Source organism: Haemaphysalis longicornis, unplaced genomic scaffold (genome assembly GCF_048455015.1).
Source record: "Haemaphysalis longicornis isolate Haplotype H1 unplaced genomic scaffold, Haemaphysalis longicornis Haplotype H1 scaffold_1, whole genome shotgun sequence".
Lineage (NCBI taxonomy): Eukaryota > Metazoa > Arthropoda > Arachnida > Ixodida > Ixodidae > Haemaphysalis > Haemaphysalis longicornis.
In genome coordinates, this window is record NW_027526203.1 from 261753819 (window position 1) to 261766764 (window position 12946).

Consider the following 12946-nt stretch of genomic DNA (forward strand, 5'->3'; position numbering starts at 1 on the left):
AATGACTAAATGTATAAAAGAAGCTTTGTTTTTACTGGCAGCATGTATTGCAATTTCCTAAGTATCCCGACTGTACGAGCGAGCTCAGCCTGCATGCACTCGACATGAGATCCCACAGTATAAACTCACTAAAGTAAAAACCCAGAGATTTAGCAACATATAGTTAAATGTATTTCATTGCCCCAGTGAGAGAGTACTTCTGAGGTCATAAGTGATGCTTTCGTCTTTAAAGAAAGCAAGCGGCTTTTGTTTTGTTTGAGTTGACCAACAGAGCCTTTTTGATAGAACATGTGTGTAGTTTAGCGAAAACTATACTACCTTTTCCTACCATGTTATTTGCGTCCTTGCCAGTTAAAAATAAGCTAGTATCGTCTGCATACATTACGTACTCAACTTCTGTATCTATTTGTGTGGGATCATTAATATACAGGGTGATCAAAGTTAAGTCGACAGGTTTTTTAAGGCGAAGCTTTTTACCTCTACCCTTACAAGGGTTCTGTCGCGACCGTTGTTGTCAACAGAAAACTTCCGCGAAGAAATAAAAGAAGTTACTGGCACCACCAGGGATCAAACCTCGAGCGATTAGACAAACGGAGCGAGAGCCCGCTGTCTTACCGATTAACCTACGAGCTCACGCGGAGGCGGGGTAGACAAACGGTGCACTCACCGAGCCCATCTGCGGGTTTACCCCCTGCATTTTCGCAGAAAGCACGTGACAGCGGGACGTAACCTCTCGCGCCGCTATGCGCTCCGCCCAATGCACGTGTAGCTGCCCTTGTGCGCTCTTGCCCATGCGTCAGGAGTTATGAAATCAAAGGAAGCTCACACCAACGCATGATATCTCACTTCTCCGTTTCTGCCGCCGATCTCGTCGCCTCCACCGGCAGTGGTAGAGACGGCGGAGAAGTGAGATCGCCTAACGCTAGGTTTGAGCTTCCCTTAATTTTATAAAGAAGGAGTTTCCACTCATGTGCTTCACCAATACAACTCAGCCAGCCAGCGTTCATAAATAATCCATTGATTTAACCTTAGCAAAAAATATCTCTTTGGAGTAATAATGGGCGTGGTTAAGTGCATTTCACTTGTCTCTGATTTCACTCTCTCTAGACCCTCGTGTGTGAATTCAAGTGACGTCGCATGGGTTATCTTTGTCGGTGTCGTTTACAGCTTCGCTTTCCAACCACCTTTACAGGGTGGATTGGCCCGCATTTTTTTTTAAAATTAGGCGCTTATATCTACGTGAACCCCACCTCTACATTCAAGTTATTCGCCCGGGGGGACACAGCATGAGGAGGTAATTATTGATTGCAGGGGCCTAATTAACTAAAATTGAGTAATTACTTTTTGTGGCTGCAGTAAGCAGACATGATGGTACTGAAGTCAGACGCCATCGTGTGTCTACACAGTTTCATTTGGCAGAATTCTTCTAGTGCATCCGCACTCCGAGATATCGAACTGCGAAGTTTAATTGCCGTTTGCATTATTACGAATGCAAGACGACGAGGACCGGCGCTAAGTACCTCTCTTTTGTTGCGTGCTGGATAAAAATTTACTGGAACCCAGTGGATTCCAGTAAAGTTTGTGTTATTAATAACCAGGCTGCTAGTTACAGTTGATTGCTTGTTGCACAACAGTGTGTTAGTACGATTTGCACAACGCAAATCGTTAGTAAATTTTAGAAGTTGCGTTTCGCAAGAAAACATTTTTCTGAATACGTGCTGACAGTTAGTATAAAAAAAGGAATTAGACTCAAGAAATTCCATTAAGTGTGAATATATTATGTGTTACAACATTTTACAAGGTATAGATGTTAATGAGATGGGGCGATAATTATCGGGGCGATGAACATCACCAGATTTGTGAACAGGAGGTTATGTAAAATGGTGAAGTGATCGGTCAAAAATTTTTTGAAAGAATAACAAATGAATACACTTGTGTACATTTCGGCATTTTAGAATTAATAAAATCGGGGCCAGCAGAGGATGATTTTTTGAGATTACGTATCAATTACGTAACATGATTCATTGACAGGAGCTTCGTAGGTGTAAAAGGTGGAAAACGGTTAGAATAACGCGATTGAAAGCAGTGAAAATGTATTTTTTAGAATGGAACATCATTGGCTTGGGGAGACTGCTGTATTTGAATGAACAAGTTGAATAAGCTTGTTTTGAGGGCCGCTGACTACGCCCCTTAACTTGCGTGGGTTAAATTGTAATAACTATGATAGCGTGTAAAATGATTTATTGTCATTCGAGGCGGCTACGTTAAAGTCAGTACTAAATGTATGATAGGCCGACCACTGGTCAGCACGATCTGTTCGCTTTGCCGACAAAACATGAGCTTCTTTTTGCTACGGAGCCACTTTAGTGAATTTGTAAACCAAGGTGAACACGAGTTATTTGCTACCTTTCTTTTTGACTCATAGGGTATTAGAGTGTGGTGTATATAGTGTGGTGTATTAGAGCTAATAGCTTCTTCTTAAAAATTTCTTCAACCGCACGATTGGAAAAGCTTGGAATATAGTCGGCGATAAACACATCTGACAAAGCTGCGATTGACGCAACATCGGCTCTGTTGCAGTGGTTCTGCTGTATTACTTCCAGACTTATTTGAAGGTTCCCGAGCTTTTAACGTAAAATGAAGTATATAATGGTCGCTTATGCCTGGCAGGTAAGTTATAGAAGAAGCCAAATCTGGTGTAGTGGAAAAAAATCAAGGCCAAGCTGTTAGAGGATGTAGCAGCAGTTCGCGTTGACATGTGATCAAGTTGCGCGAGATTGAAATCACTGCAAAGGTTTGGAAATTCTGTGCACTGTGCAGAATTTGTTTAACAGTTACTGAATCATGTCGCCATTGTATGTTAGGCAAATGAAAATCTCCCAAAATGAGCAGTGGCGAGTTAGGGTATCTAAGGCACACTTTATCGACTACGTCGCAAAATTCGCTACAAAAAGAATTTCGAGCACTTGGGGATCTTTATCTGGCACAGATAATAAATTCGTGGCTGGCAAGAAGTGTACGCACGCAAACAAGTTCAAGTGGCGTCACAATGCGGATTACATGCGAAACAAGTATATCGCTAACCGCTATAAGGACGCCCCCTTCCGGATCGAACGGCTCGGCCGTATGTGAAGCAGGAATACGATTTTACGTAGTTAATATCTCGCTATTCCTAGATGTACGTCTTTTTGTTGATTTTAAGCTTATTCGAACGCCGCGAGTAAGCCTGGCCGCTAGCTTTGACGGATTCAATTAACTTCTTTCGTGATTGACGCATTTCACGACAAGAATCCTCGCTGATGGAAACTCCTGTGCCTTTCAGTTTCGCTTTTTGCGACAGAATACTATCCTTTGTATTAAATGAAAAAAAATTCTACGACAATCGGACTTGTTTTATTTCCTACATATGTTCCGAGTCTATGGGCTCGAACGATCAAGTCTTCTGTGAGGCGCATGTTGAAGTGACGGGACAATAAATCACGAACGCATTTTTTCGGATTCCTCCCACTTTTCCAGTTGGTTGTCAGAGATACCATAGAACAATATATCGTCTTGTCGGCATCCTTAAGACGTAAATTTGTGGCCTCCCTTTCGTTTTTAACAACCTCACAAACCATGCTTGAAATGTATGTTGTTGGGGGCACGCCTTCAAAAGACTCGATCACTGCTTCTACGATGGTCAGCCTTGTCGCCAAGTCGGACACTTTTCGGCTAGTTCAACCTCATTTTGCCTTAGGTCAGTGAGTGCAGCCATAACTTCTGCATGACAAGAGCCTTGGTTGTCACGAATGGCCTTGATGGCTGCAAGTAATTCATTGTTCAGCTTGATTGTTTATTCATCCGGCGGCCGCGGGTTAAGCTTTACATCACCACCAAGTAGCAATAGTCAAACAACAAATATGCAATCATATAAATTCTCGTAAACTACATTTGGGCATTGGAGAAGCAGCAGAGAAATGTTGCTAGAGCGCTTAGAATACAATGATTGCGCTTTACCAACCTGCACAAGAAACAGGAAGGGATTGTTCAAAATCTTTGGAGTTTTACGCATGAGGCTACCCATGGGAGGTCTAGTGAGGCCGGAGGTCTAGTGAGACCCATGGGAGGCCGGATGGGAGGTCTAGTTATTAGTTTAAGCCTTTGGAAGTCTTTAACATGCGCTGAAACCTCAAAACACGGGTGTTTTCCTTCTTCGTCTTCATCAAAAATTACTCCCACCTCCCCTCGCGGGAACCCCTGTGTAGATGCGACGCATAGGGGGTTCCGTTGTTGTTTCCGTTAGGTTGATTCTCCCATCGCGTGAAACGTGCCGTGAACCCCCTGCCGCGGCTATGACGCAACGTGGCGCGGCTATGACGCAACACAATCCAACACAATCCACTTTATTCCAATCCAATCCAAATCCAATCCAATCCAAGCCAAGCCAAGCAAAGCCAATCGAATCCAATCCAATGCCCCTCGCGAGAGAGTGTTCGCTATCAGAGAGGAGAGGGGGTGAGCGGCGGAGAGCGCAGCTCGCGCGGCGCGGAGAATGGGGGAGGGGTGTGGACGGACAACGACGCCGTATGGAGGGACAAGGCGAGTGAATGAGATGCAGTCGCATCTAAAAAAAAAAAACGGTTGGAATCGAACCCGCGTTCATGGGCTCAGCAGCACGACGCCTTAGCCACTGAGCCACCACGGCGCGTTGTACGCTGTTTTTGCGACACTCTCGTCGGCCGCTCTAACCAAGAATTTGCGGCGTGCAGAAACGAATGGTCACGGTCGCAAGCCGCCGCCAGAGCGGTTTCAGCATAAGTGGGCTTCCCTGAGCCGACGCAAAGAGCTCAAGCGCGCGTTCTTTGCGTGTTCCAGGAAAAGCAGGGAACGGTACTGCACGCCGGCATGTAGAAATACCATTTCAACGACGAGCTCACCGAAACTGGAATAGCCCTATCTGTATCGCTTGGGCCTCGTGACTTAGTTGTACAACCCGCCCCACAAGTTTCTCACCTCTGCGTCCTACAAGCTCACGGTTTTTTACTGTACCTTGCCGCGTAGACCCTTCCACATTTTTTTGGTATACAGAGCGACCAACGGGTTTACAGAGTCCTCACTCTTACTGTCGTGCGCTTGATTCGATTCGCCTTTTAAAGAAAGCAAAGAAAAAGCGCGTTAGCTTTTGGTGCAAAAATCTTTCTTCGTTTTGTCCCACCACCATCATAGGTTTGAGGGCTCTTTCATTGTTTCTTTTTTACTTTCCCCTTCGTATAGTGAACGCATCATCAACCACGATATTATTGGAGAAGCTGAAATATAAAAAAAGTATAAAAGAAGGATTTAATGGCCCTGCTTTCGGACGGCATTAATTTGGACCACCTTAGTATCTGTAACGCAGTCCTAAATCTTACATCCACGGTTTTCTTTTTTGCTTGTGTGCGAACGGGTTGGGCGTGTGTTCGAAGAGGATTGAAGGCTACTACAAAATTATACAGCGGTATCGCGCCCACTAAGCTAACTGAACAATACCGACTGAAGGTCACCGCAAATAAGGAACCAGGAGCAAGGGAACTGGTTTGTGAGCGCCAACGGCCGAGTGAGGGCAGTGACCAAGAAAGCGCTGCTGAGTTCTTACACCGAACCTGCGAAGAGTTGCGTTTACCTTTTTTTTTTTTTTTTTTCTTTCGTAGGCGTCTCTTTCTCGTTCGTTTAGGGCAGGAAAAGGTTATTACGGATAGCCCACATAATTAGATTTTACAAATAGGCTTGCTGGTTTTGTTCTTAATTTTTCTGCCCCGTATATTTAGTAAGAATGCTAAACTGCTCTTGCTCTTTGTCTTAAGTAAAAGCTATTGAGGGTTGGCCGCAAGAAAAATTACGGTGTGCGCAGAAAACAATCCACCTGTGGTCAAGACTGCTGTCCTACATTCGCGGTCCGAGTGCCGACCTGGACATCCATTACCACGTCAAACGCCCATTGCGCTACTGCACATCGAATGCCTGTCATTTTACTTGACGTTCAAGCGTACGGCCAACCAAGGCAAGTGGAGGATCGAGAGCGCAGATGGGGGCCACAGTAACGGAGGGAATCAGGGCGTCAAGCGACATCGGCGCTCGGGAGCTACCACAGCTAATATTAACTTTTTAAAACGAAAAGAGAAGGAAAACCCGCGGGGGACAGGGGCAGGGGACAACGTTACATCGGCAGAATCGTCCCGAGGGCGACCGGAACCGGAAGCGGCGAGCTTCCGCTTCCGGACAACTGGAACGCACGCATGCGAGAAAGGCGAGACCTCGCGTGCGCTCACGCTCGAACAGCGAAACGTGCGGCACGCCAGAGGCGGAGTTCGCACGGGTAGGTGCGGCGGGTGCAATGCATTTTCACGACCAACACGGTCACACGCCTTTCTTTGCTCCTCCGTATATGCGTATATACACTCGTTGCGGCCTCCCGGCTCTTTCTTCCGCCTGCGGCGATTCTGTCCTGTCGCTGCCTTTGAAATCGCGTGCAGAGGTCGTCGTCGCCGTGGGTTTCATTCTTATGCGAAACTGTCCGGCGACTGGGCGGCCGCAGTGCGCTACTAGTGGCTCCATTAAGGGACAATCCGTTATCTCGGATCGGCCAGTAGACGTCCGCGTGGCACGCGAGTTCCCGCTAACAGTGAGGGCACTGGTCGTTGTGTTTTGGGCAAACGGTCGTTCAAGAAAAGCCGAGCCATGACACTCCCTGCAGTCGTTCGGGCCAAGGACAAGGTCAAAAGTCCCAGAACTAGTGGACAGCCATAACTGCCAAAATCACACAGCATCGCCCGTCACGCTTCGAATGCACTTGGTCCATTAGCTCAGGGCCTGGTAGGAGCGTACAGGAGGACCCAGCCACGACAGGGGTGGACCCAGCAAGCACAAAACAATACATAAAGCACAGAATGTTTCGTGAACCAAGGAGTGTAGGCCTAAAGCGTAGCTTTGGCATTGGGAACGTAACTCAGGGCATTTTAACAGCGGAGCTGTTCTAGGGCTGTCCATTGACGACAGCCTCTGCTGGTATCGGGTCACGCTATATCTGGAACAGGTTTCCCCGCCGTGCAAAAACCAGTTCCCAGTATAGAAAAACTGTAGGTTGATTCCTCTGTCATAGGAATTAGTAAAACACGAAAGTGAAATATGCAGCGAAATCTGCAGCTTAGCATGATTTGCGGGCCGGCGGCAGTCTTGTGGGTGGGCTTGGGGACCGACGTCCTGTTGGCGGGTCGCTACGGCAAAGGTGCGCTGGCGTCATTTCCGTGACGGATATGACTTCAGTGAAATCTTGGGGGCAGAAAACACTTTTGTGTTAAAATATAAAACCCGAAAACGAACAACCCTAGTTTTAACGTGCTCTTTAGCACTAAAGGTTGCTTCCCTGCAAGAAGACCCTGTGTGTAGGGGTGTACCCTTTACAGGCCGCTTGCTTCGTTGTACTGGCGTCACTTCCATGACGGATATGACGTCAGCGAAGTCTCCGTCTATCCGGGAATAAAACACTTTCGTGTCAAAAAATTATGAAAATGATCGCCATTCCGCCATGTTAAAGTGGATTTCCAGCGAAGATGTTGTAAATCATTACAAATGCTGGTGGGGGAGTGTATGAAATGCTTCTCGTCGTCTCGGCGGGCTCCTCGCTTGCGCTCGGCTTTTCTGGCGGCCAATGCTGGGTCCTGCCTGGCCTGACAAATGCGCTTGGCGTCTTGGACCAAGCACTGCCCAATTTAGTGGCGCCAGTCATACCTGGCCTTCAAACATAGCCTGCAAACATAATCTTTCCCAGGTAAACATGGGGGGGGGGGGGGGAGGGTGGTTCCATAGTTCGCAGGCGCTTTATCATCCACAATGCGGTTGCGATGCTTGTTCTATGTTTTTTTAACGATTACTGAGCTCTATGCTGCATGCCTGAATAGCCTGACGCATGCGCTCGGCGTCTTGGCCGGAACTGCTGGGCCCTGCCTGGGTTTTTTGTTGACGACACCAAATTTTTTCACCAACTAGAGACTGACAGCTTCGCTGCAAAAATAAAGAAAGGTCCTGGGGCCTTCACATTTTCATATAAGACGGCTTATATTGCTCCTAAAAATGACTTTTCATCAATGCACTTATGTGTATAGGTAAAGCCGACTTAAAAAAAGATCAGTATAAGCTTGGTCCTTGTAAGCTGGCTTTGCCACTTTATGTGATGCACATTGAAGCATGGCGATCTACGAAGGGAGCATGATAACAGAAAACGGCTCTAACTCTTATGTTATCGAAAGTATCCCGAAACAAATCACACGAAAATAAGTCGCTATGACGAATCTAATATTCTGCCGAGTTTCATTTACTTGTCGTAATTAGTTAGCTCACAGTGAAGTTTTAAACGTTACAGAGTTACAGTCTGCAGTCGATACATTGCCAGCTACGGAGGAAGTATGGTTACAGAAAACGGCTGTAACTTGTTTTACCGGAGATATCCGGAAACAAATTATATGACAATTAGCCCCTAGGACGACTCTAACATTGCGCACCACAGCTTCGCTGGTCATCCTTCTTCACAGAGTGGAAGGACACTGAATTTTTCTATGTTTTTTTTTGCGGCCTAGAGGCTAGATGTATGGGCCAAGGACTGACGTTTTATGTCGACTTTGATCGTGTGGGTGTCACTAAACTGACGCGACAGCTATGTCACCATTCTGTTACCCGCATCCTTGACGTTCCGTGTCTTTCACTTGATGCCAAACTGACCATCTCCACATAGCGAGCTAATTGTTGTTGTAACCGACAGTTTAGCGATCCAGTCGAGGTGAGTCAGGCCTCGGGGCTGCGGTGGATACGCGGCACCGTTACTTGTAGAGAGACGCAGCACTTTGTCCCGCATCAGTGACACCACAATGAAGTGAAGGACGACCTTCTGGGGAAACGCTTCAGCGAGCATGGGGAGCCCACTCCGTCTTGCCGCCGTCAGATCTCGAGCGTAAAACAACAACCCCTTAAGTGAGCCCGCCGATCCTAACGGATTGTCAAATAACTGTAGTTCGATCGAGGCATCCGCATTAAAATTGTGCTCATTGCGAGTAGTTCGCTGCCCTGTCTGCCTTTTGCTCCTCTACCTCACACGTTACCCAACTCCCGACACCTTGCTGCGTTCGACACTCGCGATCTTTTGCGATGCGTTCTTCGCACTCATACGGCGTTTCTTGCGAGAGACATTTAGCCGACTCTCCGGCTGCTCTCTTTGGCGCTCGGACCAACTTCCTTACCCGAAATAGCAGTTGTAGATGTCGAAGCTCCGTACATTGCTTTAACTCGATCGCAGCTTCTGTGCATTTCTTTACCGCCGCGTCAATGCAAATTGGCTCACCGTACCGTCTTGTTGCACCTTGGTCGATTTTCCATCTGCAGGAGCACCGGCGTCTCTGCGGGCCACAGATAACACGTGCACCAATCCCACTTTCTGTGTATAGCTCCCCACGGGAGATATATAGACGAACTCTACTTACGACAAGTACTGCCCGCCACCTATCGACCGCCTAATCTGCAAAGCCTCCCGGAGGATCGAGAATGAGAGGGACGCAGATAGAAATTCACAAGGAGCTGTTGAAATAAAAGTACGCTCTAAAAAATACCATGCGTCTTCTTTGCCACAGTACACTTGAATGACCATTTGCTGCTTCCAAGGGGAAACATTTCATGAATAACGAGGCTCGACAGCTTATTTGACTCGAAATTCGCTATAACATCTGACAATGCAAACCGTCATGCTCGCCGCAATGACGCACCACAGGCCGAATTTTTCGATTGAAGGGATGTGTTGGGACTCACCATTGAACTACCCTGACCAATCACTCCGATCAAGAGGTCGTTTTGCTGCGTTGGCGAGAACCAAAGTCATGCACATTTCAAGGAGTAGCGCGCTTTAAAGGGGACCTGGAACATTTATTTTTAGGGACGAAGCACCTTTAAGGCCGAGGCTTGTCCGGCGTTCGTGCTCACGGCACAGCACCGTGTAAACCGAAACACCTGTGAACAAAAGGTTCACAAAAGGTTAGAGAGAGAGAGAGAGAGAGAGAGAGAGAGAGAGAGAGAGAGAGAGAGAGAGAGAGAGAGAGAGAGAGAGAGAGAGAGAGAGAGAGAGAGAGCTTCTGGAGAGAGAGAGAGCTTCTGGAGAGCCGTGCTGCGCATGCGCGAGGAGCATGAGACTGGATTGGATTGAATTGGATTCATCAGAGTGGTTTCTTGGACGAGTTGGTCATTCATCGTGTAAGTAAGCGCGAAATGAACAAGGACCCATTCACTTCGCTCGCCCTTGTTCATTTCGCGCTTACTTACACGATGAATTAGATTGTATTGAAATGAATTGGATTGGATTAAATTGAATGGTATTAGATTAGAAATCGGTTTAGCAGCAGTAAGCACTCTTACGGGTGATTTACGGTAAGAACGATCCCCAGTGCTTCGCCCACTCGTCATGATTCACTTCGTGGAGATGCGTGATTTTCTTTTACTTCTTTTTCAAAACCTGAAATACTTTCACAACGTAGTCAACAAGCGTATCCAGTGCTTAAATCGGCGGGTCACAAAGTACCCCAGCCAAATATCAAGGTTCTGCGCCCGTTAGAAACGTATGAAATCGCTCGAAAGATTTTTCTCGTTTTCTCGATCTAAGCACTGTTTCGCGCTTGAGTGACGCCACTCCAGCTCTATCTGGAGTGGCGTCACTCTCAAATCAATGAGTGGCGTCACTCCAAGTGGTGTCAGCCACTCTAAATTGATGCGATACAGCGATTTCGAGTGGTTGGCTTCTTTTCAGTTGCAAAAATAAACGCATTTGATCGCCACTTTAAAGAAAATCGCCACAAAAGTAAGGGAGACGCTGGAAGGCGTATCTACTGCGACGAGCAAATCAAATAGTGCCGCTCTGGGGAAGCGATAGCTGTTCCTTTCGCTTGCTTCCAGGCACGAAGGAAAAAGGCGCCGCCAGGACTTTGTCTTGAGGGGGGCGAAGCCGTTGTGTCGAGGGGGGAGAGGGCTGGGAGGAGGGGGCGAGTGCTGGGGTGTCTTGGGGGGTGGGCAAATGCCCCTTTGCACACCCCTGCCGACGCCCACGACGTAAAGGACCCTGCAACATTACCGATAAACGCTTTAATCTATATAGCTTGATTATTCGGGCCGTGGTGGAGCACGCTAGCCTATTTTCGTTCAATAATAATATGAGTGATGTAGGCGTACAGGCTGCACAAATGTCTGCCAAGCCAAACGCGCATGTCAAACCTCGCAGCACGTGGCGACGGACCAGAGGCCGACGGGAGAGCGCCCGCTGACGACCACCCGTGGGCCGCGCGGGCCCGGCTGCACCGCAGGCCAGCTTCGCGGCAACGACAGCAGAGTCGTCGCCGCGGGGGCCGTGTGTCTACGCCGAACCTCCAACAGGGCCCACGGCGGCGGCCGGAAGTGCCACTGCACGGGCACCGCAGCACGCGGCGGGCTTCGGCGTGCTGAAAGAATGCACGTTCGCCGCCCGAACGCCGACGACAACGAAGGTCGCGCCTCCCGAGCCGAGGACGCGCGCGCAGCGGGGCGTATGTGTGCCACCGGCGCGACGACACACACAGCAGCGTGCTGGTGCAACCACTGCTCGCCGCCGATAACCGTATCGGCCACGCGGCGTCACCCGCAGCCTTCTCTGGGACAATGGAAGCCGTACGTTTACCTGGCCACGCGAACGACGACAGCGCGAGGGCGAGACACAACAAACAACCGGCTCCCAGAGCGAGATGTCCCCGTTGAAGGGCGAATAAATCCCCGCTCCTTCGCCGTGAGTTGTAACAAGGAAATGCGCCATCCTTCCGCGCAGAGATACGCACGAAATCCGAGGCACGTCCCACACGGGGGGAAACCGCGTCCTCGCGGGGCCCTGCAGACTGCTTCTGCGAGGCAGGTTGCCGCACCAAGGTCACGCATGCACCCGGGGTCAACTTAAGAATTTAGCTACCGCCAGTTTGCACGGAAGGGGGCATGATAGGCCGTAGAGAGGGAACGGTCGAGGGGTTCGTAGGTGCGCCCCGGCGAAGGTAACAAAAGCTCAAGTATGTAGATTCTAAGCGGAGGGAAGGCTAAAGGCGTACATCAAAAGGGGGTTTTCAGCATCCCTCTTGTAATTAACGCTTCCGCACAGGATGTGCTTGATTGGGGAGTTTTCAAGTGGCAGTCATGTATCCTAAAGGTAGGCGAGAGCGTTCTTGCAAGAATGCCGAGGAGCCCATAAGTTATTATTATTATTATTATTATTATTATTATTATTATTATTATTATTATTATTATTATTATTATTATTATTATTATTATTATTATTATTATTATTATTATTTCTTTTTTTCACTACTTTTATTTTCACTACATTTATTTCTGTCATTTTCACTACTTCAATTTGTGTGTGTCTTGTCGCTTGTTTGTTTCTTGCTATATGTTTCTTGTATTTTGTTTTCATGTAACTACCCGTGCGCCAGCACTCAGGCCTCTGGCTGTTCCTGGGCACGTAAATAAACATGATTGATTGATTGATTGATTATTATTATTATTATTATTATTATTATTACGTTGGGCTGTATGGCTACTTTTCTGCTGCCCCTTGGTCAACAGTCATTGACCACTCTGATGTCAATGAACAAGTTGACCGTTTTACTGAGATTGTGCTTTTGGGTATGAAGAAATACATCCCGCAATATTTACCAAAGAAGTTCAAGTTCCCACACTGGTTTTCTTCTGAATTGCGGGATGCCCTGAAACTCAAAGAACGCGCGCACAGAAAGATGAAGCGCTCTGGTGCGAATCAGTTCGTTCAGGAGTTCCGGCGCCTACGTGCCCTATGCAAAATATTGCACAAACGTGATCATGCTTTGTACCTGGCGTCAGTTGAAGCTAAAGCAACTCATCAGCCGGGAGCCTTCTGGAAGTACAT

At 47.8% G+C, this 12946-nt stretch overlaps 1 long non-coding RNA gene across 1 annotated transcript in view; it reads left to right on the top strand.

Moving 5' to 3' along the window:
* LOC144145052 (uncharacterized) overlaps window positions 1-12333 on the top strand; it is a 31795-nt gene extending 19462 nt beyond the window's left edge. The window contains exon 3 of the long non-coding RNA XR_013317408.1: window positions 11267-12333. This is a non-coding gene — a long non-coding RNA (uncharacterized LOC144145052). The remainder of the gene's footprint in view (window positions 1-11266) is intronic.
* The last annotated feature ends 613 nt before the right edge of the window (window positions 12334-12946 follow it).